This window comes from Phyllobates terribilis, unplaced genomic scaffold (assembly GCF_046119375.1).
Source record: "Phyllobates terribilis strain yellow unplaced genomic scaffold, ASM4611937v1 Scaffold_1__5_contigs__length_1240528914, whole genome shotgun sequence".
Taxonomy (NCBI): Eukaryota; Metazoa; Chordata; class Amphibia; order Anura; family Dendrobatidae; genus Phyllobates; species Phyllobates terribilis.
In genome coordinates, this window is record NW_027362761.1 from 1121499100 (window position 1) to 1121525156 (window position 26057).

A 26057-nucleotide genomic window follows, 5' to 3' on the forward strand; every position below is an offset into this window, starting at 1 on the left:
AAAGTGTTTTTTTTTTTCACTTTTTCATTTTTATGAATCAATTTGTGAAGCACCTGGGGGTTCCAAGTGCTCACTATGCATCTAGATAGGTGCCTTGGGGGGTCTAGTTTCCAAAATGGGGCCACTTTTGGGGGAGCTCCAATGTTTAGGCACACAGTGGCTCTCCAAACGCAACATGGTGTCCGCTAACAATTTGCGCCGATTTTACATTCAATTTTCTAAGCGGACACCATATTGCGTTTGAAGAGCCCCTGTGTGCCTAAACATTGGAGCTCCCCCACAAGTGACCCCATTTTGGAAACTAGTCTCCCCAAGGCACCTATCTAGATGCATAGTGAGCACTTGGAACCCCCAGGTGCTTCACAAATTGATTCGTAAAAATGAAAAAGTGTTTTTTTTTTCACTCTTTCATTTTTACGAATCAATTTGTGAACCACCTGGGGGTTCCAAGTGCTCACTATGCATCTAGATAGGTGCCATGGGGGGTCTAGTTTCCAAAATGGGGTCACTTGTGGGGGAGCTCCAATGTTTAGGCACACAGGAGCTCTCCAAACGCAACATGGTGTCCGCTAATTATTCAAGCAAATTTTGCAATCAAAAAGTCAAATGGCGCTCCTTCCCTTCCGAGCCATGCCGTGCGCCCAAACAGTGTTTTTTCCCCACATATGGGGTATATGCATGCCCAGGGGAAATTGCACAACAAAATTTGGGGTCCATTTTTTCTTGTTACCCCTGTGAAAATAAAAGAAATTGGGTCTAAAGTAACATTTTTGTGAAAAAAGTTAAATGTTCATTTTTTTCTTCCACATTCCAAAAATTCCTGTGAAGCACCTGAAGGGTTAATAAAGTTCTTGAATGTGGTTTTGAGCACCTTGAGGGGTGCAGTTTTTAGAATGGTGTCACTTTTGGGTATTTTCTGTCATAAAGACCTCTCAAAGTGACTTCAAATGTGATGTGGTCCCTAAAAAAATGGTTTCGTAAATTTTGTTGGAAAAATGAGAAATCGCTGGTCAACTTTTAACCCTTATAGCTCCCTAACAAAAAAAAATTTTGGTTCCAAAATTGTGCTGATGTAAAGTAGACATGTGGGAAATGTTATTTATTAACTATTTTGTGTAACATATCTCTCTGATTTAAGGGCATAAAAATTCAAATTTTGAAATTTGCAAAATTTTACAAATTTTCACCAAATTTCCGTTTTTTTTAAAATAAACGCAAGTGATATCGAAGAAATTTTACCACAATCATGAAGTACAATATGTCACGAAAAAACAATCTCAGAATCAGGGGGATCCGTTGAAGCGTTCCAGAGTAATTACCTCATAAAGTGACAGTGGTCAGAATTGTAAAAATTGGCCTGGTCATTAACGTGCAAACCACCCTCGGGGTTAAAGGGGTTAAAATTTGGAAATTTGAGGTTTGCACGAAAATTTAGGTGACTCCATGCATTTTGTGCCAGCCCAATACTTTCTAATACAAAAGAGGGTATAGCTTAGTGGAAGGGGGGGTGGGATGAGCGATGAGCAAATAGATTTATTATGAATTCCTCTAGAAAGTAGCATCAATTTCAGAATGGTAGCCCAAGATTGGGCCAAATTCATTAGGAGGAAGGCACCTTTTAATAAAGTTTAATCCAGCAAACAATTCTTGCAGATTGGCATAATAAATGTTAGTTTTAATGAATAGGTCCTTATTTAAATTTTGACCTTTAATATATTTATTGTAAAAAGCATGATGGTGTTGGAGCAGTAAACTGGAGAATGACAAACAATTACTCATCATTTTGCTAATTACTATATATCCAAATCTGATGCATTATGATGAGACGGATGTCACGAAGAGATATTTGACAAACATAGCAATTAAAGAAAAATGTCTTATGAAGCCATTTTTTTATTTTGTCAGAAACAAAGCACAGAAGTCCATCTGCTGAAGGCATGATCAGGATAGTGCCACCCAGCATATGTAATTGTAAATTGTACACAGTTTCAGTGGCAAAAGTGTAACGGAATCGTCTGGAGGACTGGAACAGTAAGATGTAAAATGCAATAAGACAGAAGTCTAAAACTCAAGATAAGAATTAATCAGTTTTGTTAGCATCTAACAGATTGCAAACCTAGCAGGGTAGAAGACATTCATTGGTCCTGCTGTGAAACTTTAGCAGACACCATAGACACGAGATGGTGGTAAGAGCTGGTATGCTGATAAACTATTACTGCTGCTAGGAACTAATCTGAAGAAACTTAAAGAACTTTCCCTTTTCTTAATGTGATTGTGGCAACTGTGAAACTTGTATAATTGAAGTACTAAAATGTATTCTGATTCCACAAAGAAGGTCCTTAATAATGTCTTAAAGAGTAACCGTCATTTTAATTTTTATTTCATAAATCAATAGTACATGTGAAAATAAGAAATATTGTAATATATCTCATTACAGCAACCTGCTTTATTCTCATCTTGGACTGATAATTCATTCTCAAAATTCTCAATTCACAGGTAAAATTTGCCTTCAGTGAATATAGATTTTCCCATTACTGAGAAGGTAGATGACAGTTGATGCTCGTAAAGTTCTATGGAGAAATGTAACTGTCATTTCAGGAGAACTTGCAGCTACAAGTTCTCTTTCCCCTTTCAATAGAATTTATAGAATCTCAGTCATGTAAAAGTCTGTCTTCACGGAATATAGATTTGACAAAGTTTACCCATGAATTGAGAATGAAAGATCAGTCCAGATACGAAAGAAGCAAATTTTTCTGAAATGTTGCAATTTTTTTCTTGATTTCATGTGTACAATTGATTAATGAAATGAAAATTAAAGTGACGGTTACTCTAATAAATAACAGCAGCATTTCTAAAGAAATAGTATCCAAAACACCTACGTGTTTTATTATCATTGCTTTTATAGTATGAAATATCATCTTCTTTCATTTGGTTTTTCTGTTTTCTGTACTGCAAAAAATGTTTTGTTACCTGAAATCATCAGCACACGAGCTAGTTTTTGCTGATGATTTCCCCATGGTGATAATTTCATTTTTTGGCTTTAACTCAACTCATGATAGCTCAGATCATTGACACATATATACCTGATGCATATTAAAGTGGCCTCATTTAACCTGATATTGAGAAGTGACTATACATTTTGCATCTATTGTTACTCTACCTGCTGCCCTCCTTTGTCATTCTGATCCTCGTGTTCCCAAGTTGGCTGTCACAGTGACATGGGGAGTGCAGTGGTAAGTCTAAACCACATCTTTCCTGTTTTTCTTATGTAAAGTGCTGCAGAGCAGTAGTCATGATAGACTTGCTTTCCGGTTACTCTCTGGCACTTTACAGATGAACAGTGTCCCAGTCCCAGTGTGCTTTAAGGTGTGGGGTGCATCACACTCACTTGTAGGCGGCAGGCCTTCGCTGCCTCCAGGCTTCCGTCCTCAGTAGCCGCCGCTCACAATTCAGGGGACACCAAGTTCTTTACAACAGGCAAACGTTTACTAGTCAGTTCAAGTTCATCAGGTGGGATAGGGCACAGCATTTAATGTTTCTTCCTTCCTTAGTACAGTACCTCTTCAGCTCTGCCACCCGTTTGTTCTGGACTACCCCCAAAAATACTGACTCCATCAGTCTCAGGGATTTCTTGTCCACTCTGGCTGTGCACCCGAAACCGGTCACCTGCCTGCACCCGGGATCCCGAAATGTCAGAAGACCAGGCCCGCTCCTTGGTACCTGGCCCAAGCCCTAGGCTCTAGATGTTATAGGAATGTCCATCAGGGAACTCAATATGGCCTCCCATTGCCTCGAACGATTGGCCCATGCTGCCCCTAGCAGCCCATTGCACTGGAACTAGACCTGCATACTGCACTTGTCTAACCATACACTATCAGGAAGTGCCCCCCTTTTAGCATCACTAGTTGCCACCCACTGGGCTTGTTCTATCATTAACTATTTCCTATCTTATAGAATAAACCTATTGTTCCTATCTTATGTCCTATACCATTGCTAAACCACTTACTATACAAAACATACTCATGCTATCTCAAAGCTAACCCTATACTTATCCTGCACTATACACTACTCAAATTATACATTAACACTTTACATGATTCAAATGCTGTACATTACCATACTACATTAAATAAGACGCACATCACTATTACATGTAAAACTGTATGACACTATACACATGGCGCTATTGTTGTCTTCAGGGGCAGGAACAGGGTAAGACAGTCCACATCTCTACACCTATACCACTGCACAGGGAAGGCAAGGTTTAGACTTACCACTGCATTTCTCTTTTACTGCGCCAGCCATCTTGGAAGCAGGAGAAACAAAACACTGCCGAAGACACAGTGAGAGGTGAACAGAGGGCACCAGGATACATGAGAAATGTATAGTCACTTTTCTGTGAGGGTTGCTTTAACATATAAGATAAGCATCCCTATACTGTCCTCACTGTAACGTCATATATCAGGGCTGAGAGATTGATTGAGGAATCTAGTAATAGAGGGATCAAATGTTAGAGAGTCAAATGTTCTGAATAGTAATTTTTGTTATTCTACTACACATTATCACTAGGATCTGTCATCACTTGTTAATCATGGAGATCCAAATGCTACAACACTTACAGATCCTTTAAATGACCATAGTACTAGGATAATGCAGCACAATCCTGATATGCATGAAAAAGCCAAAGGATCAGACATGGTCTTTTAGATCCGGACTCTTAAGCTATCAACACTTCAGATAGCTAGCAACTGAATGATTGGACATCTATCTCAGCCGACTCTCCCATACACAGGAGCTATGGCCCTGCCAAACGCTCCTGTGTTCTCTATGTGAGACAACTTTGCAGTATATTCAAAACTATGAACAAATCATCTAGACTGCTATACGGGTTTGAGAAAGTCTCTGACTTGCAGACAGATCCTGGGTATGGGTGATCCTGTGCCGACATGCGTTTCCATAGATTGTGCAGGAGAGCAGAGACACTGATCGACGATGAAGGAAACACACCTGCATCACCTGCACTTGGTGCACCCTTGGTGTGGCCAAACAGTTCAGTTCACCTTCCCACCTACTTGCTTTCCATCTATCTCTGCCCTTCTTTGGATCTAAAAAGCCAGAGATGTCCATCAAAATGGGGGAGTGGAGATAGAGGGAAACGAGTAGGTGGAAAGGTGAACTGAACTGCTTGGCAGCACACACTCGTGTATAGTAGGGGTAAAGGCTTTTCCCTACGTATCTGTATAATATGATCTTATTACCAAGTACACACAATATAACCCTTTTATTGAATGTTAGCATCCTGACAATAAAGTGCTGGAAACCAGGCACAAGTCATAATAACGTGATGGCTGTGGCACTGTGGTTTGGCATTTCTATTATTTCAGGAAGTTTTGCATCTTACATAAATGTAAGGTTTAAATAAATAGAAGCCAGCGCTAGACAATAGCAATAAATTGCCTGAAATCTGATAGTAATCATGTGTTGTCAGGTATAAAAAGTATGTTTCTCACCAAGGTAGTGTGAGGAAGAAATAAAATTGTATTGTGCTTGTTTTGTCAAGTAAAGAAATGGAAGATGAGCGTGAAACATGATCTGCCTGGAAATATTACCAAAGATCTGTGCAGGATGAAAGCAGGGAATGAGACTATGAAACTAGACCTCAGCTCAATTCATTTTGTTTTATGCTTCAATATGTTTCTTGTAAAATGCACTTTATTTAAAAGTCTAGCACAAAACTATCTATAATATTAGGATGATATCATAACATTATATGGAGGAAAGTATATTATGTAGTGCAGTAGCGTAGCTACCAGGGGGGAACTGAAGGGGCGGTTGCACCGCGCCCTGCGTTCACATGGGCCCAGCCGAAGCTACGCCACCCTTAACTATCAGTGTGCCCAGTGCACCAATCTAGTTAAGCCAGGCCTGTACAACATGCGGCTAACAAGTGGATCTCTTGCAGCCGGCTCCCTTTTCCTCGTATTCAGATGCATTCACGTCTCTGACACGCATACATTTGAACAACATTGGAGCGCAGGGAGAAGGGTAGAGGAAAGCTCATCATCTCCCCGCCCCGATGTGCAGTGGCATACTACTGACCTCATCACTCTGCTACTGTGTTCGCTGTGCAGCAATGAAGCATCGGGGGAAGTGAGTGCACATTATGGGGCAGTGGAAAAAATTGTGAGTGGGATCAGTGTGGGGGTGGGTGGAACATATAGAGAAGTGGGGGACAGTATAGAGGAGTGGGGTTACCATATGGAGAAGTGAGGGCACAGCATGGAGAAGTGTGGAACAATATGAAGAGGAGGGAGCATAGGGGACAATATGGAGGAGTGAGGGGATGATATGGAGAAGTGGGGAACATTATGGAGAGGTGGGAGCATAGGTGGACCATATGGAGAAGTGGGTGTATAATATGAAGAAATGGAGTGACAGTATGGAGAGGTGATGGGGGAATAGGATGGAGAATTGGGAACGTGTGGGGACCATATAGAGAGATGGGAGTGTGGGGGGATTGTATGGAAATTGGGGGCACAGTATGGAGAAGTGGGAGCATGGGGGACAATATGGAGAAGTGGGGAAAGAGGATGGAGAATTGGATGTGTGAGGGGACAGTATGAAGTAACAGTATGGAGAGGTGGGGGGACAGTATGGAGGTGAGAGCGTGGGGATTAACATGGAGAAGTGGGGGCACAATATGGAGAAATTGTATTCATGTACTGATGGTGGATCTGCTAATGCATTCATATACTGACCATGATTCTAATCAAGTGTAAATGTAGCAAACCATAACTGGTCAGAAGTCATCACTCAGCTGAGGCAGTCACCTTTCTGCCACTGTTACCCTACTGGGGCCATCACCCTGCTGAGGCTGTCACCTGGCTGAGTCCATCACTTGCTACCACAATTATTCTGCTGCCACCATCACCCTGCTGCCGAAGTGGGAAAGATAAGTGCCTTATAGAGCCAGAGGTAATATGGACTTTAATTTTAAATGAGGGATGTTAATGTGAAGGCACAGTATTGTGTAGGCAGTATACAGAGGAGGGAAAATATGGTTCTAGTGCTGTATTCCTCTACTGACAGTGGTTCTGGTACTGCATTCACTTACCAATAGCGGTTCTGGGGCTGCATTCCTATACTGATGGTGGTTCTCGTGCTGCATTCATGTACTGATGGTGGTTCTGGTGTTGCATTCATTTACAAACAGTAGTTTTGGTGTTGCATTCATGTTCTGACATTGGCTTTTGTGCAGCATTCATGTACTGATGGTAATTTTTGTACTGCATTCATGTACTGACGGGGGTACTTGTGCAGCATTCATGTACTGACAGTGGTTCTGGTGAAGTATTTATGTACTAACAGTGGTTCTGGTGAGGTATTAATGTACTGACAGTATTTCTAGTGCTGCCTTCATGTACTGATGGTGATTATGGCGCCGCACTCATGTGCTGACAGAGTAGCAATCAATAATGTGCTTAAGGGCTATGTTAAGCTTAAAAATACTCAAAATTTAAAAAGGATTTGGCGAGTTTCTGCTCCAGAAACTCATTTTAAGTTTGCATGTGTTCACACTGATTTTTTTTTAGTAAAAACTGAGCTCTCCAAATCCTCCTCAAATACTCAACACTGGTACTGGTGATATACTAATGCACTGATGGTGGCTCTGGTGATGGATTCATGTAAGTACAACTTTAAATTATTCTTCCGCCATTGGGATTGGTTCAGTATGGAAATGTGGCCCGTGAACCAAAAAATGTTGTGCACCCCTAAGTTAAGCTGTGCGGTAGAGCAGCGAGGCATGGTCTCCTTGAACTACCACTCTCTATTCTGTAGACCACAGGTCACTTCATGCCTGCAGTCTACAGAACTGATGCACTGGTCGAGTCGCCGGCGCACGCACAGTATGTCAGAGTCCTGGCGCTGTGACATCATTGTTCTACACCGGGACTATGATAGTACGTTAGTCTGCCCTGTAGACTTGTCAGTATCCTGGACTAGGTAAATAATATATACATTGTTTTTTATTTTATTTACAAATTGTGGTGTGACTGTGGGGGCATCATACAGAAGAGGGTTACTTTGGGGGACCCTGAAACAGTGTTTTGGCCCTCAAACATTGTAGGGACTACTGTGGGGGCCATTGAACAACTTGGGGTTTAATGTGGGAGCCATTGTACAGTTTGGGAGCTAATGCAGGGGTCATTATACAGTTTGGGGGCTAATGTCGGGGCCATTATACAGTTTGGGGGCTACTATGGGAGTCATTAGAATGTTTTGGGGAGCAGTGGAGACATCATACTATGTATAGGGAAGCTGTGGGGGCATTATATTGTGCATAGGGGAGCTGTGGGCCCCCATACTGAATATAGGGGAGCTGTGGAGACATCATACTCTGTATAAGAAAGCTGTGGCCCACTATACTGTGTATAGAGGAGCTGTATATTAGGGGACTAAGGGGACATTATTAAATGTAGTGTGAGCAGTTAGGAAGCATCATTGGGGCACTCAGAGTATTATGACCATCAAAGGGGCAAAATATCGGCACTGTTTTCTAGAGAATTTCCACAGGGGATTAATATTTTCTAAGGGGCAATTTTAATATCTAGAGGGCACAAAGGAGTTATTACTATGTAAGGGACATTAATATGTGGGCACTAAAAGAGCACTGTTATTGCGCCAAACAGCAGGTACGATAATAGGGACACGGCAGCAGAGGCTCAGCATTGGGGTATCAGTAGGATGAAGGATTTGTGCAGGCTGGGAATATATGGGGATGGTGCAGGAAATGTGAGAAGTCAAATGTATCTTTGTTGTAATCTCTGCAGACAAGTTGTGGCTGGAGAAGTTGTCATGTCGGACTGGGCCAGCTGGAAATGACAGGAAAAGTGAAAGACTTCCTCAGAAACAACATCAGCTGTAATCACTTGTATGATCTCCAGGACTGGAATCTACCACTGTATGGTCACCATATGGTGGTAGTATCTGTGTTGGTCTTTGTGTAGAGTTTTATTTTCTGTAATAGCATGGTCGTCTGCTGAGGTTCTCCTATACCCACTGTAAGGTGGGTAATAGTCGCATAGTCGATAGGAGGTATGTGTCAGAGAGATGGCTGTCCTCTGTGATGAAACTAGGAGTGTTTTTCTAGTGCATGTAAGCACTAAGAGGATCGTTTGGTGCACCTGGGACTAGAGATGAGCGTTGTTCGACTCGAACTGTTCGCCAATCTCAAATTCGAGCTGTTTTGGGCGGTGTTCGAGCCGTTCGGCGAACACGAACAATTTGAAAAAAATTCGGCTGTTCGAGCTTATGTTCGATAACTGTTCGTGCACCAAAATCATAACTGGATTTTTTCTCAGTAATGCTGAAAATTAATGTTAATACTCAGTTTGAGTGTTCAGCGGGGTGGGGGGAGGGGCAGGGGATGGATCTCTGCAGGAATAATGAAGATCTCCATTTTTTTTTCTCTTTCCCGCATTTACAGTGGGGAGGTGCAATCTGTCAGCCTATCAGCAGAGCACACACGGAGCGAACTGCTTTTTTTCACACAAGCAAGGGCATGTGTCATTGGCAGTGTATGTCACATGTCCTTGCACTATAAGACCCAGCCATTTTCCCCATCGCCACCATTTTCTCACTGCTGCAGCTGCGTGTTAGACGGCACCGCTGTTGCTGTGTGCGCTATACCTTGTTAATTTAAAGCCAATTTTCGCACAAATCTACAGATTAGAGATGAGCGTTGTTCGACTCGAACTGTTCGCCAATCTCAAATTCGAACTGTTTTGGGCGGTGTTCGAGCCATTCGGCGAACACGAACGATTTGAGAAAAATTCGGCTGTTCGAGGTTATGTTCGATAACTGTTCGTGCACCAAAATCATAACTGGATTTTTTCTCAGTAATGATGAAAATTAATGTTAATACGCAGTTTGAGTGTACAGCGGGGTGGGGGGAGGGGCAGGGGATGGATCTCTGCAGAAATAATGAAGATCTCCATTTTTTTTTCTCTTTCCCGCATTTACAGTGGGGAGGTGCAATCTGTCAGCCTATCAGCAGCGCACACACGGAGCGAAGTGCTTTTTTTCACACAAGCAAGGGCATGTGTCATTGGCAGTGTATGTCACATGTCCTTGCCCTATAAGACCAAGCCATTTTCCCCGTCGCCACCATTTTCTCACTGCTGCAACTGCGTGTTAGACGGCACCGCTGTTGCTGTGTGCGCTATACCTTGTTAATTTCAAGCCAATTTTCGCACAAATCTACAGATAGCTTGGGAGTAGGGAAGAGTTGTGATTTCAGTCCTTTTAAGGACTAGGTTACAGCATTTCCTACGACTTTTATCAGGCAGGTCTGTGCTCTTAAATAGATAGATTGTGGGAGTAAAGACTAATTGTAATTGGAGTCCTTTTCAGGACTAGGTTACATCAGTTTCTATCAGTTTTTGCCAGGCAGGTCTGTGCCAGTGCTGTGCAAGTTTTTTTCACAGCATTTGGCTAAATCTAGCAAAGCTAATTGTTTTTGGCCTATTGCAGAGTGTGTTAGTCAGTGGAATAGCCTATCTCTGTTGCAAGCTACACCACCTGTGTAAAGAATACCAATTTTTTTACTGCACCTAGTGAAGTAAAACCTTTTGGGCATAGCATCATTCTATTAGTCCATCTATACTGACCTCCATAAGGTTGCAAATTGAATATAATTTTTTTCTGCATCTACCTCTGAAAAAATATTTGGGCTTCTAGCAGTGTGTGCGATTTGTTCTATTAGTCCATCTATACTGACCTCCATCAGGTTGCAAATTGAATATAATTTTTTGCTGCATCTAGCTCTGAAAAAATATTTAGGCTTCTAGCAGTGTGTGGGACTTTGTCTATTAGTCCATCTATACTGACCTCCATCAGGTTGCACATTAAAAATAATTTTTTTCTTCATCTAGCTCTGAAAAAATATTTGGGCTTCTAGCAGTGTATGGGACTTGTTCCATTAGTCCATCTATACTGACCTCCACCAGGTTGCAAATTGAACATAATTTTTTTCTGCATCTAGCTCTGAAAAAATATTTGGGCTTCTAGCAGTGTGTGGGACTTTGTCTATAAGTCCATCTATACTAACCTCCATCAGGTTGCAAACTAAAAATAATTTTTTTCTTCATCTAGCTCTGAAAAAATATTTGGGCTTCTAGCAGTGTGTGGGACTTGTTCTATTAGTCCATCTATACTGACCTCCATCAGGTTGCAAATTGAGTATAATTTTTTTCTGCATCTAGCTCTGAAAAAATAATTGGGCTTCTAGCAGTGTGTGGAACTTGGTCTATTAGTCCATCTATACTGACCTCCATCAGGTTGCAAATTAAAAATATTTTTTTTCTGCATCTAGCTCTGAAAAAATATTTGGGCTTCTAGCAGTGTATGGGACTTGGTCTATTAGTCCATATATACTGACCTCCATCAGGTTGCAAATTGAATATAATTTTTTTCTGCATCTACCCCTGAAAAAATATTTGGCCTTCTAGCAGTGTGTGGGACTTGGTCTATTAGTCCATCTATACTGACCTCCATCAGGTTGCACATTAAAAATAATTTTTTTCTTCATCTAGCTCTGAAAAAATATTTGGGCTTCTAGCAGTGTGTGGGACTTGTTCTATTAGTCCATCTATACTGACCTCCACCAGGTTGCAAATTGAATATAATTTTTTTCTGCATCTAGCTCTGAAAAAATATTTGGGCTTCTAGCAGTGTGTGGGACTTGGTCTATTAGTCCATCTATACTGACCTCCATCAGGTTGCAAATTGAATATAATTTTTTTCTGCATCTAGCTCTGAAAAAATATTTGGGCTTCTAGCAGTGTGTGCGACTTGTTCTATTAGTCCATCTATACTGACCTCCATCAGGTTGCAAATTGAATATAATTTTTTTCTGCATCTTGCTCTGAAAAAATATTTGGGCTTCTAGCAGTGTGTGGGACTTGGTCTATTAGTCCATCTATACTGACCTTCATCAGGTTGCAAATTAAAAATATTTTTTTTCTTCATCTAGCTCTGAAAAAATATTTGGGCTTCTAGCAATGTATGGGACTTGTTCTATTAGTCCATCTATACTGACCTCCATCAGGTTGCAAATTGAATATCATTTTTTTCTGCATCTATCTCTGAAAAAATATTTGGGCTTCTAGCAGTGTGTGGAACTTGGTCTATTAGTCCATCTATACTGACCTCCATCAGGTTGCAAATTAAAAATAATTTTTTTCTTCATCTAGCTCTGAAAAAATATTTGGGCTTCTAGCAGTGTGTGGGACTTGTTCTATTAGTCCATCTATACTGACCTCCATCAGGTTGCAAATTGAAAATAATTTTTTTCTGCATCTAGCTCTGAAAAAATATTTGGGCTTCTAGCAGTGTGTGGGACTTGGTCTATTAGTCCATCTATACTGACCTCCATCAGGTTGCAAATTGAATATAATTTTTTTCTGCATCTAGCTCTGAAAAAATATTTGGGCTTATAGCAGTGTGTGCGACTTGTTCTATTAGTCCATCTATACTGACCTCCATCAGGTTGCAAATTGAATATAATTTTTTTCTGCATCTTGCTCTGAAAAAATATTTGGGCTTCTAGCAGGGTGTGGGACTTGGTCTATTAGTCCATCTATACTGACCTTCATCAGGTTGCAAATTAAAAATATTTTTTTTCTTCATCTAGCTCTGAAAAAAAATTTGGGCTTCTAGCAGTGTGTGGGACTTGGTCTATTAGTCCATATATACTGACCTCCATCAGGTTGCAAATTGAATATAATTTTTTTCTGCATCTAGCTCTGAAAAAATATTTGGCCTTCTAGCAGTGTGTGGGACTTGGTCTATTAGTCCATCTATACTGACCTCCATCAGGTTGCACATTAAAAATAATTTTTTTCTTCATCTAGCTCTGAAAAAATATTTGGGTTTCTAGCAGTGTGTGGGACTTGTTCTATTAGTCCATCTATACTGACCTCCACCAGGTTGCAAATTGAATATAATTTTTTTCTGCATCTAGCTCTGAAAAAATATTTGGGCTTCTAGCAGTGTGTGGGACTTGGTCTATTAGTCCATCTATACTGACCTCCATCAGGTTGCAAATTGAATATAATTTTTTTCTGCATCTAGCTCTGAAAAAATATTTGGGCTTCTAGCAGTGTGTGGGACTTGGTCTGTTAGTCCATCTATACTGACCTCCATCAGGTTGCAAATTAAAAATAATTTTTTTCTTCATCTAGCTCTGAAAAAATATTTGGGCTTCTAGCAGTGTGTGGGACTTGTTCTATTAGTCCATCTATACTGACTTCCATCAGGTTGCAAATTGAAAATAATTTTTTTCTGCATCTAGCTCTGAAAAAATATTTGGGCTTCTAGCAGTGTGTGGGACTTGGTCTATTAGTCCATCTATACTGACCTCCATCAAGTTGCAAATTAAAAATATTTTTTTTCTTCATCTAGCTCTGAAAAAATATTTCCGCTTCTAGCAGTGTATGGGACTTTTTCTATTAGTCCATCTATACTGACCTCCATCAGGTTGCAAATTGAATATAATATTTTTCTGCATCTAGCTCTGAAAAAATATTTGGGCTTCTAGCAGTGTGTGGGACTTGATCTATTAGTCCATCTATACTGACCTCCATCAGGTTGCAAATTGAATATAATTTTTTTCTGCAACTAGCTCTGAAAAAATATTTGGGCTTCTAGCAGTGTGTACGACTTGTTCTATTAGTCCATTTATACTGACCTCCATCAGGTTGCAAATTGAATATATTTTTTTTCTGCATCTAGCTCTGAAAAAATGTTTGGGTTTCTAGCAGTGTGTGGGACTTGGTATATTAGTCCATCTATACTGACCTCCATCAGGTTGCAAATTAAAAATAATTGTTTTCTTCATCTAGCTCTGAAAAAATATTTGGGCTTCTAGCAGTGTGTGGGACTTGTTCTATTAGTACATCTATACTGACCTCCATCAGGTTGCAAATTGAAAATAATTTTTTTCTGCATCTAGCTCTGAAAAAGTATTTGGGCTTCTAGCAGTGTGTGGGACTTGGTCTATTAGTCCATCTATACTGACCTCAATCAGGTTGCAAATTAAAAATATTTTTTTTCTGCATCTAGCTCTGAAAAAATATTTGGGCTTCTAGCAGTGTGTGGGACTTGGTCTATTAGTCCATATATACTGACCTCCATCAGGTTGCAAATTGAAAATAATTTTTTTCTGCATGTAGCTCTGAAAAAATATTTGGGCTTCTAGCAGTGTGTTGGACTTGTTCTATTAGTCCATCTATACTGACCTCCATCAGGTTGCAAATTGAATATAATTTTTTTCTGCATCTAGCTCTGAAAAAATATTTGGGCTTCTAGCAGTGTGTGGGACTTGGTCTATTAGTCCATCTATACTGACCTCCATCAAGTTGCAAATTAAAAATATTTTTTTTCTTCATCTAGCTCTGAAAAAATATTTGGGCTTCTAGCAGTGTGTGGGACTTGTTCTATTAGTCCATCTATACTGACCTCCATCAGGTTGCAAATTGAATATAATTTTTTTCTGCATCTAGCTCTGAAAAAATATTTGGGCTTCTAGCAGTGTGTGGGACTTGGTCTATTAGTCCATCTATACTGACCTCCATCAGGTTGCAAATTTAAAATATTTTTTTTCTGCATCTAGCTCTGAAAAAATATTTGGGCTTCAAGCAGTGTGTGAGACTTGGTCTATTAGTCCATCTATACTGACCTCCATCAGGTTGCAAATTAAATATAATTTTTTTCTGCATCTAGCTCTGAAAAAATATTTGGGCTTCTAGCAGTGTTTAGGACTTGGTCTATTAGTCCATCTATACTGACCTCCATCAGGTTGCAAATTGAATATAATTTTTTTCTGCATCTAACCAAGCCAATAGTTTTGGCTTAATACCACAATTTGGCCACTCAGCTCTGCTCGGTTCCCATCCATTGTTTTTTTGTGCAAACAACTCCAGAGTTGTGAATTAGTTAACCACCAAAATGAGTGGAAAAAGGCCTGCTGCTGGTGGAAAGGGGAATAGGCGTGTTGGGAAGGTGAGAAAAGGTTGTGTCCGTGGGGTAGGTGTTAAAGCAACATTAACATCTGCAGAAGAAAGACCATCTTCCAGCCAAACTAAAATGTCTACTTCTTTTAGCAGACAATGTGATAAGATCCCTTTCTTACGGACACGACAATCGCTACAAATTCCAGATGAGGCACAAAAACAGCAGGTGATTCAGCAGATATCAAGTGCTCCTTTAAGTGGGCTCTCCTCCACATCAACTTCAACATCACAAATACTCCAGTCCTCAAAGGTGTCACTCCAATCGCACTTGCTTCCTCACAGCTCCCAAATCTCCAGCTGCGCGTCTGAGTATGAGGTAGAACAGATGGTTGAGTCTGCAGAGCTGTTTACTCATACTATAGCCTGGGAATCAGAGGTCGGCTCCAACGCTTCTGTGAATCCAGACTAGGAAATGATCTGCACTGATGCCCAGAATCTTTATGAGTCGGATCCAGGACCAGACGCTGAAAGTTCTGACCATAATGTAGACCCTCATTCCCAAACTGTAACTCGTGTTGGTGGAGACAATGAGGAAGATGATGATGAGACTCAAATACCTGATTGGAGCGACAACTTTAGTTTTTTGTCAGGGCAGGAACAGGTTGGCTCTGAGGACGACGGGTGTGACAATGCACAGGGTGATGATGATGAGGTTGGAGATCCCACTTACTGTCAACCCACAGTCAGCCAAGAGATGAGGTCAGCAGAGGAGGTGGAGGAGAATGCTAGTGACGACGAGGTCAGGTTGCGCCTTCCTGGACAGAGACGTAGTACTGGAAGCACGTCAACAACTGCATCCTCAAACACAACTCTGCCTCTCACCACAAGTCGTGGTGGCTCTTCCGGTCGCATGGGTGCTAAGCCTTGCATAGCCTGGGCATTTTTTCAGATCGATAAAGATGACCCAACTCGTGTTATCTGTAACATTTGTCAGCAAAAGCTAAGTAGAGGCCAAAAAATACATAGTCTGAGTACTTCATGCATGAACCGGCACATGGACATGAAGCATAAGTTGCAGTGGGAAGCTCACTGTGCTACAATGCGGCCTAGCCGGCCGGGCCAACCACCGTCTGCCATATCTTGTGCATCCGCGGCCTCTTCATCCTATGTGACTGGGGGGACAGCAGTCACACCTGTTTTGGGACGCAGACCTGCCACCTCTTTACCCGCAACAGCCAGCGTGATTGGCAGGTCATCATTTTCTTTGGAGGTGGTAACACCAGCTGGTGTTGAGCGCTGTCCGACATCGATAGCACCACCTTTGGATCAAGGCAACCTAACATGTCCGCCTGCATCTTCCTCACAGACCGGCAGTTTGCCGGGAACACCCTTATCAACCCTGTCTAAGCACAATAGCCAGCCCTCGGTCCCTCAGATGTGGACAAGTAAAAGACCATTTCCTTCTAGCCATGAGAAAGCTAAGAGGTTGAATTTCACCATCTGCAAGCTCTTGGCTACAGAAATGCTGCCTTTCCGCCTGGTGGACACAGAGGATTTTCGAGACCTTATGTCCGTTGCAGTGCCCTAGTAACAGATGCCCAGTCAGCACTACTTCTCAAAGAAAGGTGTGCCTGCACTCCACCAGCATGTCGCACACAACATCACCGCTTCTTTGAGAAACTCTGTGTGTGACAGGGTGCATTTCACCACAGACACTTGGACGAGTATGCATGGACAGGGGCGTTACATGTCGCTGACTGGGCACTGGGTAACTATGGTGACAGCAGGACAAGGGGCTGCTGTCCAAGTCTTGCCGTCCCCACGAGTTGTGCGTCAATCCTCTTTATCTCAAAGTTCCTCCACTGCTTCTGCCTCCTCAACCTCCTCTCGGTCCTCCACCTGCACCCAAAGCCTGTCTGGTCATGCCACAAGCTTTCTAACTGCGCAGAAGGGATCCTGCACACCTCCTTACTATGCTGGCAGTAGGGCTCAACGTCATCAGGCGGTTTTTACTTTGAAATGTCTGGGAAATGTGAGTCACAGAGCTGAGGAGTTGTGGTCAGCTCTGGAGAACCAATTTCATGAATGGTTGTCTCCACTGGACCTGAAACCAGGGAAGGCCGTGTGCGACAGTGCTGCAAACCTGGGTGCGGCCCTTTGCCGGGGCAATGTCACACACGTGCCTTGTATGGCTCACGTGTTGAACCTGGTTGTCCAGCAATTTTTAGCCCACTATCCCGGACTAGATGGCCTTCTGCAGAGGGCATGGTCGCTGTGTGCTCACTTCCGCCGTTCGCATCCCGCAGCTCAGCGACTTACATCTCTACAGAAGTCGTTGGGCCTGCCACTTCACCGGCTAAAATGCGATGTGCCTACCCGGTGGAATTCAACTCTGCACATGTTGCAGCGACTGTGGCAGCACCGACAAGCCCTGGTGCAATATGTTCTGACGTATAGCCTGGGCCAACGAGATCCAGAGGTGGGTCAAATCACGCTGGAGGAGTGGTCTCAGATCAGGGACCTATGCACCCTTCTGCACAGTTTTGAAATGGCGACGAAGATGTTTAGTGCTGACGATGCCATTATCAGCATGACTATTCCGGTGATTTACATGCTGGAGCACATGTTAAACAGAATTCGGAGTCAGGTGGTGGCACAAGAGGAGGTGGAGGAAGTAGAGGAGGAGGAGTTGTATGCGGAAGGGCTAACATCTGCAAGGTCCAGACGGTCAGCAGCACCATGGCAGCAGGCATGTGAGGGTGGGGGAGATGGTTTTACCAGGGTGCATGGTAGCAGCCAAACTAGTGAGGAAGGTGCAGGAGCCCAGGAAGAAGTGGAGGACGAACTGATGGAAGACTCATCAGATGAGGGAGACCTTGATCACATTTCTGTTGTGCGAGGTTGGGGGGAGAGGACAGAGGAAGGAAGCATGATTGTTACCTCGCCACCAACACAAAAGGGACTTGGTGCTCCTGCATGCGCAAGACACATGAGTGCCTTCTTGCTGCACTAGCTGCAACATGACCCTCGAATTGTGAGAATTAGAAATAATCCTGACTACTGGGTTGCCACACTGTTAGATCCCCGGTACAAAAGTAAATTTGCAGAAATTATTCCTGCCATAGAAAGGGATGCACGCATGCAGGAGTATCAGCAGAGACTGTTGCAGAATCTTACATGTGCTTTTCCACAAAACACCAGTGGTGCACGTAGTGAATCTCACAGTTCCAACTTGTCAACCGTGGGACCGTCGAGTGTTCAGCACTCAAACCGTAACAGAAACACAGTATCTGCTGGTAACATCAATTTTGCGGAATTATTTCACCACTTTTTTAGCCCATCCTTTGCAAGGCCACAGGAGACAAGAAGTCTGACACATAGTCAACGCCTAGAGATGATGGTACAGGAGTATCTCCAAGTAAACATTGAAGCCATGACTGTGTCACTGGACCCTTGCTCTTTTTGGGCTTCCAATCTGGATAAATGGCCGGAGCTAGCCACTTACGCCTTGGAGATCTTGTCATGCCCCGCAGCCAGCGTTCTGTCTGAACGTGTGTTCAGCGCTGCTGGTGGTGTGCTGACAGATAAGCGCACGCGGCTCTCCACTGATAATGTAGACAGACTCACGTTCATAAAGATGAACAAATCATGGATCCGAAATGACTTTTCTACCCCTGTGTCATCCTGGGGAGAGTAAAAGCTTGATGATTGGTTAAAATCACCTCACCAACCGTTTTAAGCTTTCAAATTTCTAATCATGTTTATCTGTATCTTGGCTGGAAAATAATTTGGGCTTTGTAGCAGTGTGCAGCACTTATTCTATTAGGCCATCTATACTAAGCTCCACCAGATTTAAAATTACTAATCATGTTTATCTGTATCTTGGCTGGAAAATAATTTGGGCTTTGTAGCAGTGTGCAGTACTGATTCTATTAGGCCATCTTTACAAAGCTCCACCAGATTTAAAATTAATAATAATTTTTACTGCATCTAGCCCGGAAAATAATTTTGGGGCTCCGAGATGCGCAAGACACATAAGTGCCTTCTTGCTGCACTACCTGCAACATGACCCTCAGATTGTCAGAATTCGAAGTAATCCTGACTACTGGGTTGCCACACTCTTAGATCCCCCACACTCTTCGATCAACCTTTTCATTTTAATAAAGACCAAAAAAATGGTCATTTTTGAAATTATAAGCATTAGCAGGTTATTAGAAATTGAAATCAAACAGTTTTAAACTCATAACTTTATTCTAGGTGATGTTACATTTGCACATAGGACCCCTTGTTCGAAATAAGCTTCTGAACTCTCTCGTCCATTGAATTTGTCAGGTTTTGGATGGTTTCTGCTTCAATTGTTTTGCATGAGGACAGAATACCCTCCCAGAGCTGTTGCTTAGATGTGAACTGCCTCCCGCCATCATAGACACTCCTTTTGATGATGCTCCAGAGGTTCTGAATGGGGTAGAGGCCAGGGGAGCATGGGGGTCACAGCATAAGTTATTCCCCTTTTATGCCCATATCAGCCAGAGATGCAGATGTGTTATGTGCAGCATGAGATGGTGCATTATCATGCATAAAAATGATCTTGCTGTGGAATACACAGTTCTTCTTCTTGAACCATGGCAGGAAGTGCTGTTTGAGAAACTCCACATACATTATGGAGTTCATCTTTACCCCTTCAGGGATCCTAAGGGGGCCGACAATCTCTCTCCCCATGATTCCAGCCCAAAACATTACTCCACCTCCTCCTTGTTGGCGCTGTAGCCGTGCTTGCGTGGGGTGTCCATCAACCTGCTTTCCTCCACTCCATCCATCTGGACCATCGAGCGTTGCACGGCACTCATCCGTGAACAAAACAGTTTTGAAATCAGTCTTCATGTAATGTTTGGCCCATTGGAGCCGTTTCTGCTTGTGTGAAGTGGATAGAGGAGGTCGACAGGATGGCGTACGCACAGCTGCAAACCTCTGAAGGACCCTGCATCTTGTTGTACGGGGGACGTTGGAGGCACCAGCAGCTGCAAAAACTTGTCTGCTGCTATGACAAGGCTTTTTTGCCGCTGCTCTTTTAACCTGACCTAATTGCCTGTAGGAAAGAGTCCTCAATTTGCCCTTATCAGCACGCACACGTGTGTACTGTGAATCAGCTACATACTTCTTGATTGCCAAGACACTTCATCCTGATCATCGCACAATGTTGATTGTAGTCATGCCTTGACTTAAACACTCCACAATTTGTTGCTTCTCAGCTGCCGACACATCCTTTTTCTTTCCCATTTTGGCAGAAAATGTAGGCTGCTTAATAATGTGGGACAGCCTTCTTAAGTAGTCTTGCCTTTCATTGGACACACCTGCCAAACTAATTAGCACAGGTGTCTGCAATTGCTTACAATGATATAAAGAGCCCTGACACACATCACCATCAATGAGTATAACTGACAAACAAACAAATTCTTCCCTTATCACTCCTAAACACTTTTTGCATAATAATTTGGAACACAGTGTACATGTGCTTTTCCACAAAACACCAGTGGTTCATGTAGTGAATCTTACAGTTCTAACTTGCCAACCGTGGTCTGTATGGAGTTGTTCAATAAAGGGCCCAAAATTAAGATAACATAGACGGGAGAGGTCTCTATGAATAGGAATTCCTAAGTATTTGATACCCTGTGAGGGCCAGGCAAAGGGACATCTGGACTGGATGGAATCCTGTATGGATTTTAGGAGGGAGAAATTGAGGGCCTCAGACTTCGCTGCATTAATTTTAAAATTTGACCATGTAACAAAGTGATCTATTTCAGCCATAACAGCAGGGATGGATATATGTGATTGAGTGATATATACTAGGACATCATCAGCAAATAGAGAGCACTTGTACTCGGTGCCTCCCACCTCAATCCACCTAATATTGGGGTTATGGCGAATTGATGAGAGCAGGTGCTCCGTCACTAGGATGTATAAGAGAGGGGACAGAGGACATCCCTGCCTTGTCCCATTGGTGATTATGAAAGGTGATGAAAATGTTCTGACGCGCCCCCTGGGCCTTGGGACACCTGGAGCCGGACCCTTTTTGGTGGATGCTGGTGGTTGTAGTCTCCGTGGCGGCGACCCGGTTCCATGGTTCAGGGCGGTCAAACCAGTGGCGGAACTATTTATGTGGTTTTGATGTTTAAACGTGCGACTACGCCACCCGTGGATTGCGGTCAGAGTGAACCGCCGCTGCAGGGAAGACCGCTGAGGCTGGTGTTGTGGGTGCAGCAGAGCGTAGCATAACTCCCCACAGGAGGAGTATAGCCTCAGGGCAGTGTATGCGGAGGATGGGGGTAATGGTGCAGGGTAGCAGCAGTAACGACACGGAGTCAGTAATGCAGTCCAGGGCCTTTATTCACAGTTCTTATTATCCAGACCACTTCTGCAGGTAACGGCTGCCCACGTCGTTCTGTGCTTACCAGGTGAGGGGCTCAGACAACTCCCAGATAACTTTGGAGCACTTCACAGGACCCCCTTTGTGTGTCCTTTGTCTGGCCTTTCTTACCAACGCTTCTGTCCGGTTGCCTCGGGCCTCCTCTTGGTAAACTTGGCGCCAGTTTCCCTGACCCTATGTGGTGCCTTCCTAGCGGGTGTAGGGAGGGGCTGCGCCACATAAAATGTCACAGCCTCCGGTTTCTAGCTGAGGGTCGTTTCCCGCCTCCACTAGTTTCGGGGACCGGCCTCCCCCTTTGGCCTGACCCCTCCACGCAGGTGGATTCGGGCGTGCGGTGGCGACTTGCCCGTCCGCACCCCTGGGATCCCTTCGTTCCTCGTTCCTGGAGCCTTCTCCGCTCCTCTTCCTTCCTTCTTCCTCTTCCAGGCCTGGGCCTCTGTTACTAGGCCCGCCTCCGGAGCAGAGCTCATGCAGAGCCCCTGCTCCCTGTCACTTCTGCTCAGACTTCTCTGCACTGAACTAAGATGGTGCCCACCTTTTATACTTCCTTCTCAATGCACCCTGGAACTGCTTCCTCCCTGCTCCTGCACTACAGGGTTCCCCTTCCTCAGTGTTCCCTCCCCCCACTCCAGCCAGGGACAAGGACTGTCGTGCCCATCTCAGAGGCATATTGGTTGCCCTGCCCCACGGCAATGTGGTGTAATGCATGCAGGTGTCGAAAACCTGATTCACACTCCATCCTTACCTGAGAGTGAGATATCACACCTCTGGGTGAGGTGCAATACCTCTGTAGCAACCAAGCCCTCGGGGTGCTACAGTTCCATTTATCTTCAGCCTAGGTGACGTATTGCGATACAGGGCCGTGATTTTGGCTATAAAAGGGTCCCCTAGACCCCTACCCCAAGCTTTTAAGAGAATAATATATGGCGTGCCAGGAGACTCTATGGAATGCTTTCTCAGCATCCAACGAGAGTATCTAATTACAAATTTTTAACTGCATCTAGCCCAGGAAATACTTTGTGCCTAGTAGCAGTGTCTGCTAGTCAGCGGATTATCCCAGCTGTTAAGCAAGCTACACCACCTGTAGTTTGGACACTTAATTTTTTCAAAGGAAATGCTCCGGGACCCCGGGATACTCAGTGAAGAGCATCAGGAGGCACCCCAAGGCATAGGGGCTGGGACTGGCGGTAGGACGCCTTGCGGTGGACCACCGAGCTCGATCCTTATAAAAGCTTTTTAACTGCAGCAGCTTTAGTGGATGCTACTGGAGCTGGAATTACGCAGCTGCTGGCATGAGACTTGCCCTCCAATAGATCCTTGTAAAAGGATTTAAAGTGTATTCATTCAAATTAGAGAGACAATTTAAATTAAAAAGCTTAGACCTGCCTCCACCACAGGGGCTCGCTCGACCCACCAGCGGACAGGCACCAGTATTGGGAGAGGGGGGCTGGCCGTCAGGGTCCACTGCGGCTCTGGCACAAACTCGGCAACACGGAGGTGGCACGGGCAGGAACAGACTGGCCGTGTCGGCTTCTCACTTTTTGGATTTTAGAAGGGCATGACATGCCTATATCTGTGTCTCCCCCTCCTTTTACTCCTCCACCTCTTTTCTTTTCGCATGACTATATGTACTTGTCACTTTTCCATGTGTTAGTTATGTCTTCTGAGCAGTTTGTCAGCTTTTGGACACCTTTGAAGGTGTTTTCTATGTGTTTCTATGTGTTTTTGTTTGCCTGCCATTGGTTTTAACGGTGTTCGAAGGTGTTCGACGAACAGTTCGACGAACAGTTCGGCGAACACAAGGGTGTTCGACGAACCGAACCGAACTCGAACACTACGGGGGTGGCTCAACACTACCTGGGACCGGGTTACTGGTTGCTAGGAGAGTTGGGCGGGTCCAGCTACCCACATACCTCACCTCTGGGTGTGGTTATCAGCCTTTAAAATGGATGCCATTGTTTGGCACATGGTCTGTGTATCTGGAGGGAGAAGGCCTCCTGTGTGTGGTTGTCTCCAGACTTTGCCATGTACTGGATGCCTAGCAGCCTGTGTGACCACAGTGCTGGCTAACCAGAGACTTTGCTCAAAGGCTTGTTTTCTTTGTTTTTGCCTGCATTAAAGTCTGTTTGTTTGCATTTTGCTTTTGACCGGTTTATGAAGCTAATAAACTGTTATGGACATTTGAAGTAACATGCCTCCTGTTTGCCTCCCAACGTACCCAAGTGAGTACAATCCTTAAACCACGATCAGGGTGCATCACCACAGTTGTAATCAAGGTTACCGGTTAGGGGCCCACTCAGATCTTTTGCCCCCCCCCCAGATGAACCCCTAGCCATGCCTCTGATATAGTGGCAATATATACAGGTGCATTGTGCAGTTCACTGGATAAACTGAGCAGGGAAAAATGCAAATAAAATCTGTGTTGTCAAATGAATGTCTACAGCGGAAAAATAAGTATTAAAAACATCACCCATTAACCAAGAAAATACATTTTTAAAGGTGATATTAACATGAAATTATCGCTAGATGTCGGTAACAACCCATCCAATCCACACAGGCAAAGAAATAATTTATGGATATCTGTGGTTTTAAGTTGTGTAATAATGATGTGATATGACACAAGGAAAATATATTGAACACGCTTACTGAAATGTAATTAATATTTTGCACAAAAGCCTTTATTGGTGATGACAGCTTTTAAGACACCTCCTGTATGGAGAAACTAGTCACATACATTGCTCCAGTGTGATTTTGGCCCACTCTTCCACACAAACACAATTCAAATTCTAAGGCTTCTGTGGGTTCCTTCTATGAACTCTGAGCTTTAGTTCCTTCCATAAAATTTCCATTGGATTCAGGTCAGGTGATTGGCTTGGCCATTCTAGCAGATTTATTTACTTTTTCTGAAACCAATTGAGAGTTTCCTTCGCTGTGTGTTTTGGATCATTGTCTTGCTGAAATGTCTACCCTCATTTCCTCTTCACCATCCTGGTAGATCGCAGCAGATTTTTTTCAAGAATGTCTCAGTACATTTGTCCATTCATCCTTCCTTTAATAACATGAAGTTTGCCAGTGCCATATGCTGAAAAACAGCCCCACACCATGTGGTTCACACCCCAAACTTCATTGTTGGTACGGTGTTTTTGGGGTAATATGCAGTGTCTTTTGGCCTCCAAACATTGTGTATATTATGGCATCCATTTTATTTTGTACTCAGGGTCACAGTTTGAGCCAACTCACATTATCTGCCAACTTTGCAAAAAAAGACTCAGTAGAGGTAAAAAATGCAATAGATTAAAAAATGTAGACTACTACATGCATGAACTGTCACATGCGCGATCAACATGCGTTACTCTGACAATGTCACTGTGATAAGATGCAGACTAGTGGGCCTCCGCAACCATCGGCCGCCCCATCAACCACATCTGCTGCTTCTTCCTCCTCCGCCACCATGCCAAGTGTTGTCACGCAGGTCTCCGACCACAGAACTTCCGGTTGTTTATCCGCTCCAGTCAGGCTGAGTGAGAGCCCGTCAGGTATTATGGAAGTAGATATGCCTGCTGTTTTTGCTTCACCGAGCACACCACATCTTTCTCTATCCACCATAACATCTCCGCCTGCACCTCACTCACGGTCCAGCAGTTTTTTCGTGTTCACCCTACTCCGCCCTCTCTCAGCACTGCAACCAGCCCTCGGTCACGCAGCTGTGATCACGTAAAAGATTGTTTCCTCCCACACATGACAAAGCTAAGAGGTTGAACTCCACCATGTCCAATTTGGTGGCCACTGAAATGCTGCCTTTCCGCCTGGTGGATACAGATGATTTCCGAAAGCTGATGGCCATCGCAGTCCCCCAATACCAGTTGCCCAGTCGCCATTACTTCTCTAAGAAAGCTGTGCCTACGCTACACCAGCATGTCGCAAACAACATCACCCATTCCGTGACTAAATCTAAGTCTGCCAGGGTGCATTTCACCACAGACAGCTGGACGAGTAAGCATGGCCAGGGGCGTTACATCTCTGTGACTGGGCACTGGGTGACTCTGGTGGCTGTGGGGGCAGGCAGGGAAGGGGCTGCTCCACAAGTCTTGGAATCCCCAAGGCTTGCGGGACAAACCTCTGTATTTAACACTTACTCCACTGCTTCTGCCTCCTCCACCTCCTCCAGGGCCTCCACCTGCACCCTCATCCTCTGCGTTAATGAGACACTATTCCAACAGTGCAGAATGAATCCCCACCACCTCCGTACTGCGCAGCCACGGCTTACCGCAATCAGGCAGTCTTAAAATTAATATGCCTCGGAGATCCCAGTCATACACCTGAAGAGTTGCGGATAGCTATCCAGGCCGTGTTTCAGCAATGGCTCTGCAGAACTTGGAGCCAGGGAAGGCCGTGTGCCATAGCGGTGCAAACCTGGTGGTGGCCCTACACTGGGGCAAGCTCACACACATGCCTTGCATGGATCGTGTCCTCAACCTGGTAGTACAGCAATTTCTCCTCCACTAGCCAGGTCTGGATGCGCTGCTGCAGAAAGCATGGAAGCTGTGTGCTCATTTCCGCTATTCGCACCCCTCAGGTCATCAACTTGCATCGATACAGAGGTCTTTGTCTCTGCCAGT